Genomic DNA, 12,210 nt, shown 5'->3' with positions numbered 1-12,210 from the left:
CCAAGTATAAGGATAGGTCTTTGATTTGAGATCCTTCTTTTTTTTAACATAAATGTTTAGATCTACAAATTTACCTTTTAGTACTCCTCATTGAATATCATGAGTTTTGGTATGTTGTGTTTTCATTTTTAACCCATGATACTTCCTAATTCCCCTTGTGGTATCTTCTTTGAACATTTGGTTGTTTAAGATTGCTCTGTTTAATTTCCACATACTTGTCATTTTTCCATTTCAATCTCTGTTATTGATTTCTGACTCTATTCCACTGTGGTGGAGAAGAAACATGGAATAATTTTTGTATTTTTTAGTTTACTGCAATTTGTTTTGTTACCTAAGATATGTTCTTTCCTGAAGAACGATCCTTTGCACTGGACAAACATACTTACTATGCTGCTGTTGGGTGAAGGCTATATATATCTCTTTTAGATCTAGTTAGTTTACAGAATGTTAAGTTTTCTATTTCCTTATTATCTTCTCTCTAGAGGTTCTACCCACTATTGAAAATGGTATGTTGAAGTCTCCTAATACTAATATAAAACTGTCTAGTTCTTCCTTCATATCTATCAGTATTTGCTGTGTATATTTATGGAGTAGGTATTAGGTGCATATGTATTCATATTACTAGGTCTTGTTGAATTAACCACTTTATCAGTTTATAATGACTGTCTCTCATAACTATTTTTATCTTAAAATCTATTTTATCTGATATTAGTCTAGCTATACCAGCTCCTTTTTGTTTACTATTTACATAGAATGCTTTTTTCTATCCTTTAACTTTCAACTTATTATTACTTTTGAATTTAAGATGTCTCTCATAGAGAGCATAGAGTTGGGCCATACTTTTTTAATCCACTGTGCCAATCTCTGTATTTTAACTGCCTTTACAATTAAAGTGCTGATAAAGCAGGACTTTCTTTTACCATTTTGCTCTTTGATCTTTAAAGATCATACTCTTTTTCTGCCCCTCAATTCTTATGTTAATGCCTAGTTTCATATTTCATTGATTTTTTTGTATTGTAACATTTTGAGTCCCTTCTCATTTCTTTCTATACATATATTTTCACTATATTCTGTTTGTGGTTACCATGGGGTTAAATTTAACATCCTCAATCTACAACAGTCATCTTTGATTTGATGCCAACTTAATTTCACTAGCATACACATGCAGTCTTCCTATCTGACTCTGTCTTCCCACTTTTTGTGTACTTGTTAATTCATCTTCATGCATTGTTTGTCCAAAAACTATAGATTTATTGTTCATTTTTATGCATTTGCATTTAGAACCTTTAAGAAGTGAAATGTGTATCTACATGCCAAAAATAAAATACACCAATATTGGCATTTATAAATATCCATATGGTTAATATTACCAAAGATCTTTATTTCTTTATCCATTTTTGGTCTGCTGTTTCATGCCCTTTCCTTTCAGTCTGAAGAACTCCCTTTAACATAGTTTGTCAGGTAGGTCTAGTGGTGCAAACTTCCTGAGCTTTTGCTTATTTGGGAATGGAATGTTTTAATCTCTTCACCACTTTTGAAAGACAGTATAATCAGATATTAAATTCTTGGGTAGCAATCATTTTCTCCCAGCATTTTAAATATTTCACCCCACTATCTTCTTGCTTCCATAGTTTCTGATGAAAAATTACCACTTAATATTATTTGGACTCCTTTTACATAACATGTTGTTTTTCCCTTGCAGCTTTCAGAGCTCTTTTCATGTCCTTGGCATTTGACAGTTTGCTTTCTTTATTTCTTGAGAGGGTTCTCTTTGAGTTTATCTTGTTTGGGATCTGTTGGGTTTCTTAAGTATCATTATGAGTATAGCAGGGAACTGTGTAAAATGACAGCTGCTCACCAAACTTAGAGGGATATGTCAGAACACAGAAAGACATGGACAAGTTCAGCTTGGCATTTTTTAGGGGGTTTATGTGGAGATGGTCTTCCACAGTGGTAGATTTGAGCCTGATCATGGCCTAAGATTGTCATCCTCAACAGCAGGAGATGAGATGGGTGCTTCAAAGCCTTAATATTTGTGCTTGCCAGAAAGCAAAAGAGAGGTCTTTTATACTACATGTCTACAGGCAGATAAGGACAGCATGTGAGGGAGAAACATGATTAAAAAGTTCAGTGTTCAGAGCAGATAATCAAGGAATGGACGGACATTCACAATGTTTCTAAGCTGGGCAGAAGGTACACTTTCAGAGTAACTAAGTAAAACAAACATTTAAAATGTTTTCTAGCAGGGCTGAGGTTATATCATTACAGTAAGTACATAAGGGAATCTTTGATATGAAGGTGACCAAGAAGTTCACAGAACAGATCATCTTTAGAGTTTCTGGAGAAAAATGTCTAAACATACAAGATTTACTTATCAGTCACTAGCTCAGAAACAGTTATTTCTCAAGGCTTTCTGTGTAACTATTAAGAAGGGAAATGCTTCTGTGGCTAGACAGGGGAAGAACTGGAAGGATTGTGGGAAAATGCAAAGTCACACAAATGTGCATATCCATGCCTTTTGTTAAATTGTGAAATGTTCTGCCATTATCTCTTTGAATATTTCTTCTATATCTTTCTCTTTTTCTTCTCCCTCTTGTACTCCCATAATATGTGTGAGATGGTATCCCACAGCTGGCTTAGGTTCTGTTTACTGTTTTCTATTCATTTCCATTTCTGCTCATTAGCCTAAATGATTGCAATTGTCCTAACTTTGAGTTCACTGATTCTTTCTTCTGCCAGTTCAGTCTTGGGTCTTAAACTCCAATATTTCTCTTGCTTGAAATTTTCATATGACTCATTCATTGTTTTCCTGTTATCCTTTGTTCATTCTCAATATTTTACTTTATCTCCTTGAGCATATTGAAGATATTTTATTTTAAAGTTTTAATCCTTTATGCCAAAAGTACTATAATTTCTGGATTTTGATCTTGTTCCTTTGGGTGGCCCATCATTTCCTGTTTCTTAGCTTGTCTTATAATAATTTTTGTGAACTGTGTATTTTAATATTTTAAAGTGTTAACTCTTGTATTTATATCTTGCTCTGTCTATTCCTTAAGTTTATAACTACCTAATGATATAACAGAGATTTCTTTGTGTGCCAGGAGCTAAAACATACACACACACACACACACAACACTTTCACAACATTTACAAATTGACTTTGCATTACCTGTCCTTCAGGGCTTGGAGTTACTATCAAGATTAGCTTCAGGTGAATAATATTGGCAAGTTTCTCTCTTGTAACCAGGTTCTCTCTGTCTTTTCTGAGACTGCAACTTGTACTATGCTTGTGCTTTCATATGGTGATAGGAAATCCATTATTTACAGGAATTAGGATGCCCCTTCTATTCCCTATTAAATCAACTTTCTCCCCTTTTTAGGTGTTCTATTGGAATGACTTAAACCAGAAGTCTTTTGCCTCAGATCACTTTGACTTAATTCCTTCTCTTTTATTTTTATTTTTTAATTTGTATTGTTGAAGAAGCTTTAGATTACATAAATGTTACATAAAAATATAGGGGATTCCCATATGCCCCATTCCCTCCCCTTCCCACACTTTCCTATGAACAACATGTTACATTTTTTACAGTTGATAACACATATTGAAGCACTGCTATTAACCATGGACTATAGTTTACATTATAGTTTACCTTCTGTCCCACACAATTTTGTAGGTTATGACAAAATATATAATGGCCTGTATCCATCATTGCAACATCATGCAGGACAATTTGAATGTCCTGAAAATGCCCCCATGTTACACCTATTCTTCACTCTCCCTCCCTTCAGAATCTCTGGTGTCCAGTGCCTTTATATCAATGATAAAAGTTCTTCCATTGTTACAATAATAATAAGTTTATAATAGAATAATTATAAGTCTACTTTAGTCCTTTGTTCATTCTTCAATCTTGAAGATTTGGGGATGGTGATGTCCACACTGTTTCTAATTGAAATGGGGCTTAGATCCCATTGGCCAATGGATGTAACTGTCTTGCTTGCAGTTGCCGACAGTCTCTCTTCCTTGGGATTGGTGTTGTCCATCATCATCCTTTCATTAGTTGTCCAAAGAACTGCAGAATAGGTGTCACAAACTGCTGAGTTTCAGGGCATATAGATGGACCAAAGATTTAAGTCTCTGGGACATATATTTAGCAAGCATAGTATTAATTATAAGTTTAAATAAAAGGGGCAGAAGACCCATGTGAAGAGAACCTATAAATAAGTCTAACTCTGTTATATCAGGGAGCAAAAATTCCAAGTTATGTTCATTGACAGGGTGCTGAATATCCAAGCTTGTCTGCCCTGCTTATGGTGTCTGGATATCTCTAGATCTCTCAGGAGCCCAGCTGTCTGAGCCATTGTTTACTTTGGAAGGCAAAGATGCCCTGCTGAGATGTGCACAAGTGTAACTTCTGGAATAACTTCCCAACCCACTTGTTTCTAACACTGTCTTAGCTGTCTGCAGCCTACTTCTGCCCACAGGGAATGTTCTGAGAGGGTAAACCAGTGAATAATGAGTTTCCTAGTTCAGTGTTTTAGGCAGCCACCTGATATATTGGCATCAACATTAAGGCACCACAATATACATATAAGGGTTTCTCTTCCCCTCAGGCACAGATCCAGGGATCCAGAATGGGAGCCTGGCTATCTCCACTCTATACCAGGACAAAGTTGGGATGAGGACTGAAAATGGCACTACAAGTTTCTTTTACTGTTTTTATAAGTGAGTTTTCTTGAATCAGTGCTTGCTCAGTTACTGAAGCCTTTTAACTCTTTTTTTTTACAGTTCTGAGGAAAATGACTCTGCCAGATTAACTGTTATTCAAAGGTTTTGTTCGTTGTAAGCTCTTAACAGGACAGAAATGGATATTTTTATGAGATAAATGGTACTTCTTAACATAAAGGGTAGTTAATAATTATTTTTAAAATTGATATTAACTGAATTTTCCATATTTTCTAAAACTCAAATGAATTATATAAAGAGTTGTAGCAATTCATCATTTGCCTGTCTTCTCTGTAATATGTAGGAGAGAAATGTTTAAGATTCAATATAGTACAAGGCATATCACCCCTTATTTCTTGCATCTTTTCTTCTAGTATGGTATGTAGGCAAATAATAAATTAGGAGATATGTGATAAGTAATTTAAACCATATTTTAAATACAGCATGCCATGAGGCTTTCAATTCTGGTCACTCAGTCAATTTTAGTGGTCAGAAAATGCTTAAACTATCTAAACAATATTGCAGTCAGTGTTCATTAGAGAAGCACAATGAATAATTTACATGTACTGTATTAAGCTTCTCTAGGGAAACAGAATCAATAGACAATATCTGTAAATAGCATGAGATTTTATAAAATTCTCTCATGTGACTTTGCAGATGGACAAGTTCAAATTCCGCGGGCAGGTTGTAGACCAGGGGCTCTGATGAAAGTTCAATGAAGGTCTTTGATGAGATAAGGGAGAATTTGGCTGTCAAAGAGAAGCTGGGAAATTCTCTCTGAAAGCTGAAATCACTCCGCCTTTTAAGGTATTCATATGACTGGGTTAAACCTCACTCAATGCTGACAGAAATCTCCCTAGTTGATTATAGATGTAATCAGCCATCTCTGCAGGAAACTCACTGATGACTAAAGTCCATAAATATCCTTGTATTACAATCATCCCAGTGCTTGCTTGACTAAACTGGGCACAATTACCGGGCTGAGTTAACACATTATCTTAACTATCATATATACCTGACGTATTATATATGTATGTACACACACATACACATACACACACTTAACTATAGGTAATTGCAATAGTGAACTATGTAGAGTAGGTTGCTGATTGTGTGAGGAGACTCCTCAGTTTGCTGAGGACTGATTAGAAATGCAAATCCCATCTGCTAAATACCCTCACAAGCAGGCCAAAGTTCCATCAAACAACTGGACACTTGAAAGTGATCATCATAAGTAAAGATTTGAATGAATCCTAGAATAAGCCAAAAAAAAAAAATATGTTGAAAGAATATTTACAGCTGTAGGGAAAGCATGTGTTTATTGAGGTCAGAAAAGCAGACAATATTTTCTCAGAAAGTATGTCTATAAGATTTTCCCCAATATTTGCACACCTATAACTGATCTTTATGAGATTTTGTACTAAGTATTGTTAATGAAATGATTAAGGCTTTTTGAAATATTGTGATATAACGATGGTATTTTGCCTATGGAAAGTACATGTAATTTTAGGGTTCAGAGGGAGGAATATGCTGGAATGTGTCCTTTTCAGACCCCAGAAAATTATGTGCTTAAGCTAATTCATTCCTGTACATGAAAATCTTTTATATTCTGGACATTTTTGTAAGATTCAATTAAGGGACTTTGTAATTGAATCATTTTTGTTTAAATCACTTCAGTTAAGGACCACTGGTTAGGTTGCAGGACTCAAGGTGGGTCCATATCCTATTACTTTTGCCCTATATGAAGAGAGAAGAGAAGCCCTGTTTTACTGCCATGTGAGAGAGGTCTCCAGAATAGGCTACAGCCACAGAAAGACAGAGAAGGCCACAGAGGCTGAGAAAGCTGCCAGAGGCTGAAGTCAGCAGAGCAGCCCCAAGTTGAAGAGACAAGAGCCAGAGGGGTGACCAGGCAGACTCCCAGGCCAGTTGTTCTTGCCTTGGGTCCCAGAAGCCAGCGGCAGAAGTGGAGAGTGAAAAAAACAGCTTGTTCTGCAGGTCCACTCCTTATACCCCATGGTCTAGGTGGCAACCAACATGTTTGACCAAAGTAGCATGGACTGGCTTCCTTGGTAAGGTCTAGGTGGCAATCAATGTGTTTCACCAAAGTAGCAAGGACTGGCTTCCTCGGTAAGGCATGGTGGCAGGCACAGGTAAAAGAATGGCATGGAGATCCCCGTGTGTGAGATTCCGGCATGGAAGAAGGCCTGCCAGGCCCTGGCCCAGCGTCAGGAAAGCCGAAGCTGCTGGTAACCCTACCAGGATTAGAAGCCTTGGGCCTGTGACCAATACACAGTCCATGTCCCGTCCAGTGCTTTGGCTCTGCAGCAGCAGTATTACCAGCAATACGGTTATGCCTATAACTGTTACCACTAAATCTATGGCTCCCCCTTCCAGTGTGGGGTGGCCAGCTCTGTCAGCTCAGCCATGCCGTAGCAGCCATCGGGACCCCAGCACCAAGGGATCCTCACCCAGGTCCTGGACCCTGGCATGTCCTACCAGAGATCCCCTCCACAGCTGCCTGCAGTCCAGCCCCCTCAACCTTCAAACCCCCAGCACAGAGTGCACCCTTTGAGCAGCAGCTCCCAACCAGGGTCTGCTCTGGCCACACTGTACAGCCAGGAAGGGGCAGCCTCTGTCCATGCCTACGGGTGACATGCCTTTTCCAAGCCTGCCAAACCCAAGAAGGGCCAACAACTGTGGAACCACATGGAGTCGGCCCCGGGGACTGGTGGTCTCAAGTTCAAAATCCAGAAACGGTCCTTTGCTGTCACCAAGCAGAACTTTGGTTCCAGGTCTGAGGTGTAGCACAGCAACTTCCGCCTACAAACCAACATTGACAAATCCCACAACCACAGTGAGCCCTCCTCTCCAGGGTGCCTGTTTGGGAAGCCGGATGGCTGGTCACACATGAAGGAATATGTGCAGCACTGCTTTGTGGTCTGCAAGTCAGATGAGGGCAAGGACCGGGCTCAGAAGCTGCTCAAGCCGGTGCTGCAGGCCCGGCTGCGGACAGCTCAGGTTATGCCAAAGATTGGAGCCGGGAGCTTCTGCCTAGGCTGACTCCACAGTGCGTGGCTGAGCTCCTCAAGAAGATGCAGTAGAAGACCCTTAGCAGCCTTCACCCTCCCAGGGCGGTGGGTTTGATGACAAGGAGCATGGGTGCTCAATCCCAGAAAAGGACTCCAGCGGCTGGGGATGCTGGTCAAGCCCGGGGAAACAGTTTCACCAAGTTTGGCAAGAACAATGTGTTTATGAAGGACAGCAGTTCCTTCTCCAGTACCAACATCCACTTGCTTTCCTTCAGGTCTCTGACCCGCTGCTTCTGCAGTAGGGCCTCCCACTGAGACTCTGACAGTTCTGACTCAGAGAATGAGTGTCACCCAGTGGGCTTCAAGAAGACCCCCAAGGGCCGGGGTGATCGGGATACCCACATGGATCGAGCCTAAGCAAGGCCCAGCGGGGGTTAAGGCACTATCACCACCACAAAGCGCAGCCGCAAGTAGGGGGCTCTGGTGCACAAGGACTGGGAGAGCTAGGTGAAGAAGCAGCAGCTGGAGACCAGCTTCCCACACGGCCATTCCTGCATCCTACGTCTAGAGCTTCTGGTGCTGCACACGGACAGGGGCTCTGGACAGCAGCCTGGCGGACCCCAGCTGTAGATCTTGGGCACCAGCATGGACATCACCAAACCCTACCTGCATCTCACCTGTGCCCCAGACCCCTCCACAGTGCGCCTCGTGGCAATTTTGAACAAGTCCCTTCCATGGTCAAGTCCCACTGGAAAAAGAAGCAGGACTACATGTTTGCCTGCAAGCAGTTGAAATCGATTGGGCAGGATCTGACCGTCCAGGATGTGTGCACAGAGTTCACTGTGGAAGTGTATAAGACACATGGCCGCATCGCCTTGGAGAAGGGTGACCATGAAGAATTTAACCAGTGCCAGGCGCAGCCCAAGTCACTCTATGCTGAAAAATTGCCAGGCAATATCACGGAGTTCACTGCCTAAAGGGTCATCTATTACATTTTCACCAAGAACTCAGGAGACACCACTATGGAGCTGGCGTATCTGACACCAGGACTGAAGACAGACGCTTGTGTGGCCCATGCCTTGGCACTCAGGGCGGCCTGGGCCCTGGGCAATTGCCCCTGGTTCTTTGGGCTCTATGGTCAAGCACCATGCATGTCAGGCTATCTCGAGGACAGGTTTGCAGGCCCGTAGCGCAAGGCCGCCCTCAGGGTGATGATCAAAAGGTTCAGACCTGTGCTGCGGGTCTCCTACCTGCAGGCTGCGCTGGACTTGGACTGAGAGGTCCCCTGCCAGGCTTTCCTACTGCCCCTGGTCCTGGCCTACATGGGTCCCAACAACTCCAGGATCAACAACCACCTCAGCCTGGCGTAGCTGTCAGCCTTCTGAGCACCCAGGCAGGGTAGAAACTGCAGCGAGGTCTGCAATCCCCAGGACTGCCATAGCGAATTTCATTTTTAGCGATGCACTTGGGTTTTAAATAAATTAGTGAGGAGTGGGCTCCAGGAAGAGCCACTGACCCTATTTCCCCTCGGAGAACAAAGGTATTTTTCTTTCTTTTTTTCCTTTTCTTTTCATTTCTATTTTTTTTACCTCAGAGTTGTGGTTTTGGGTGAGGAAGGGATGGGGCAACGGATGGCTGGGGGTCTGTAGGGTGGTCTGTGCCCACCTTTCACTCCACTAATGCTATCTCAGTGTTTTATTTATTTTCTCTCTCTCTCTCTCTCTTTGAAGCTTGTACTCCGGTACCTGTCCAGACACCTTAGCCCACCCCATGTCTGGGGTATCAGTTCAAGTAAGACAGGTAGCCCAGCCGTGCCCCCATGGCAGGGGTGCCCAGCAAATCCATCCACCACCGTCTGCCTGATCACACACTCTTGTTGCCAGGTCATCCAAGGCCTCTGTTTGGAGTGAGAGGAAATGCTTGGAGACTGTGCCCCACCCTTGGCCCCCAATCCAGAAATGCCAATGCCGGCACCACTGCCATGACCAGACCCATTGCCGCAATACTGCCCTGAGGGCTCCCAAGGCCACCGAGGGACCTTCCAGGCTGGGCCTGCCTCCTTCCAAGTTGTACTATGTAGCCTTGCTGTTCTCCTCCCCTATCACCAATGTTCCTTCTGATTTCCCCCCCTCTCTCTCCTTCCTCTTCCTTTTCCCCCATTCTTAGTCTTGGTTCAGCACAGGTGAAGTGGTATCTCTCACTCCCTTCCCTGCCTTCCTGGAATTATGGGTTTTTAAAGATTTTGCTGCATATATTGACTATTTTTGTTTAAAAATTATGACACTTGAAACCTTGATCCCTACCTCCTGTTATACACTGCAGTTTTGTACATCTAAACCTGAAATGTAATTCAATAAAGCTTGTAGAAATAAACACAAAGGAATGTACCTATGAACTTTAAGTAACTTGAGACAGTCACTTTTAAAACAGAACATAAAAAGCGCTAGTCATAAAAGTTATAATTAATCAAATGGATTACAATAAATTAACTCCTTCCATTCACTAAGATTCAGTTGAGAATGAATAATGCAAATCATTAGGACTGTTACCTCTTTCTGAAAAAATGAATGCATCTTGACATTTTTGTAATGCACACATCTAATGTTGTGTACAAATTATATTTAAAAAATCTAAAATCCTATAAGTAAAAAAAACCAAACAATACAAAAATAAGGTGGAGAAAAGAGATGCAATTTACAGAAAAATACTATCTAAATGAACAATAAATATATAACCTTGTTTTCAATGTAATTTTCATCAGAAAAATACAAATTAAAATCAACATGAGATAACTCTATATGTAAAATTTTCTGTCTTTTGAATTGTATGTTTTAATGAAGATTTAGAACAACTTGATGAGGTTATAGAATAACTAAACTCTTATGCATTGAAGGTGGAATTGTCAATTAGTACAACCACATTAGAAACTCTGGCAGTAAAAATACTCTTAATCTATGACTCAGAATTTCTCATATGTTTACATCTAACATATATATTTTGATAAGCTTTATTTACAATATCCTAACACTGGATCTGTTCTCAGTGACCTCTACAAGTTAAATGGGAAGTATATTAGGATTTATTTATACAATTCAATATTATATAGCAATGGAGAAGAAAATAGTTACGTATAAAGCATTGATGAATCTCACAGACATAATGTTGAATGAAAAATTTAACAATGAAAGGGTACATCCTGTAAATTACTCTGGATCAAGCAAAGATCTTTCTGGTGCTAGAAATAAAAATAGTGCTTATCTTTGCAAGGGGGATATATAGTGCCATATGGAAAGTATGAGAAAGCATTCTAGAATATAGAAAATGTTTTATAGTTTGATCTGGGTGTGATCATGTGGTTATATATAAAACATAGAGTTATAAACTTTAGATTTGTATACTCTCTGCATATATGCCATATATAATTTAAAAAAAAAACACTAAAATCCTGCAGTTATATAATTGTCTCATGTTAGAATATGATAATTATTTGAATTAAGTTTAGCTAGATAGAGTGAATTGGCCCTCTTTTCATTGTATGAAAACAACCACAAAACCAGGAGTGCTATAAGAGCAAGTTGTTTGTATATTTTTTCCTTGATGTATTCCAGATATCTAGCACAGTAGGACTTAAAGATATTGTTAAATGATGAGTGATTTCATTGACTCAGTAAATGGATGAATTGCTCTTTCTACATGTTCAACTCCCACTTCGGTCTATGTCATGTATAAACTTGCAGACATATACAAAACAAATTATCTCAAAAGTTCAAAGGAATCCATTTATTAAGTCCACGAATTTGGAGACATCTATGTTAAATACAATTCTAAGTAGTTTCCTTATTTCTGTTTAACTAACTGGCATTTTATCAACCTGTCTATTCAACTGCCGTCTAATACCAATTTTGTGTCTTTTCATATTTTTTTCTAAAAGATCTGCTATAATAAAATAGAATATTTTGCATGACCTTTGATCATCTAGTGTCCTAAACTTTTTTTTTTTTAATGAAGGGGAAAACTCACATAAAATTTGATTGGCAGACTGATTTATATATGCCAGGAAAAATGTTCTTAATGTTAATCTATCTCTGTGAGTGAACCATTGTAAAAAGGAACTTTTGTAGATGTTATTTTTAGTGAAGCTGGGGCTAACAATCAGTATGAATCTTAATCCTATTACTGGAGGCCTTATAACGATAAATGCCACGTGGAAGCGCCAGAAGTCAAAGGAACCTAAAGGAGAGAGGAGAGGACATAGTCCTGTGAGGGAAAAAGCCAAGAATTACCAGGCAACAAAACACTACCAAGCTTGGGAGGAAATAAGCTTTTAGCCTATAAAATTGCAAGCCAATAAATTCCATGGTTTAAGCTAACCCACTGTGTAGTATTTGTCACAGCAGAAAGGAAATTAAGGTATCTTTTTAAATCAAGACAAGCACAAGCTCTAGATCACAATTCAAA

General features: G+C 39.8%; 1 pseudogene; it reads left to right on the top strand.

Moving 5' to 3' along the window:
- The first annotated feature begins 6,857 nt into the window (after positions 1–6,857).
- Positions 6,858–9,137, top strand: LOC101440152 (leukocyte receptor cluster member 8-like; annotated as a pseudogene).
- The last annotated feature ends 3,073 nt before the right edge of the window (positions 9,138–12,210 follow it).

This window comes from Dasypus novemcinctus, chromosome 4 (assembly GCF_030445035.2).
Source record: "Dasypus novemcinctus isolate mDasNov1 chromosome 4, mDasNov1.1.hap2, whole genome shotgun sequence".
NCBI classification, from domain to species: domain Eukaryota; kingdom Metazoa; phylum Chordata; class Mammalia; order Cingulata; family Dasypodidae; genus Dasypus; species Dasypus novemcinctus.
The sequence above is the reverse complement of the archived record's forward strand: the minus strand, read 5'-3'. Positions and strand labels throughout refer to the sequence as shown.